The sequence below is a fragment of the Pygocentrus nattereri genome, chromosome 6 (assembly GCF_015220715.1).
Source record: "Pygocentrus nattereri isolate fPygNat1 chromosome 6, fPygNat1.pri, whole genome shotgun sequence".
NCBI classification, from domain to species: domain Eukaryota; kingdom Metazoa; phylum Chordata; class Actinopteri; order Characiformes; family Serrasalmidae; genus Pygocentrus; species Pygocentrus nattereri.
The window spans coordinates 38,985,597-38,986,494 of NC_051216.1; positions in this window are offsets into that span (position 1 = coordinate 38,985,597).

An 898-nucleotide genomic window follows, 5' to 3' on the forward strand; every position below is an offset into this window, starting at 1 on the left:
GTGAAATAGTTTATTGTAGAGACTCAGATTTGTTTATAGTGGTGGTGATAGGAACCAGGGATTACCATGACTACAACACAAAAATGGTTATTTTATTTACTATCCAAAACCACCAGTGAACCTATTTTATGTGCTGATGTTGATGATGATAAAATAGTGATAAATAAAAGGCTTTTACTTGGGAGATTATTTTGTCTTTAAACATACACCTCCACCATTACTGGGTTTTTAAAGATGTGTTTTAGGCCAAAACCTTCTTTGGATGTCTGGTTCCTATCACCACCACTGTGAACAATTCTTTTCAGTTCAGTTTCTCTGAAACAGAGCATTTCGCACCAAAAACCTCAGAATGACTGTTAAACACTTGACTCATTTAACTATGCAGATTTTTTTTTTGTGTGTGTCATTTTTTTCATATAAAAAACATACAACACACAGAACATAAAATTAATATAATCAAATGCCTCAATGCTTGGATTCTGAATTGTAGAGACAGCAGTCTCTGTAGGCTTGTTCTACTTCATAGTTCTTATGTGTCATGGATAGTAAGAAGGCATTTTTTTCTTGGTATTTCCTCCCAATTTTCATGATGTCCAATTCCACCCACTTGCTAGGTCTCCCCCAATATCACCAGCTTTTGGATGGTGAAGGCTTCTAATGCTGGTACTGTTTCTTGCAAACACTCCACCAGACAATTGACCACAAGATTTTCTGACTGCATGGCTACTTTCTTTTAATAATAATCTATTATATTAATCAAATGGAGATGTTTTTTGATAAATGATTACTGCTATATTTCTCTTAAGAAAAGTAACACTGATTAAAAGATACTGGACATTTCAACCTTCTTTATCACAGCATTTTATCAAACTGTTATCAAGATGTATAAAAAAAATAA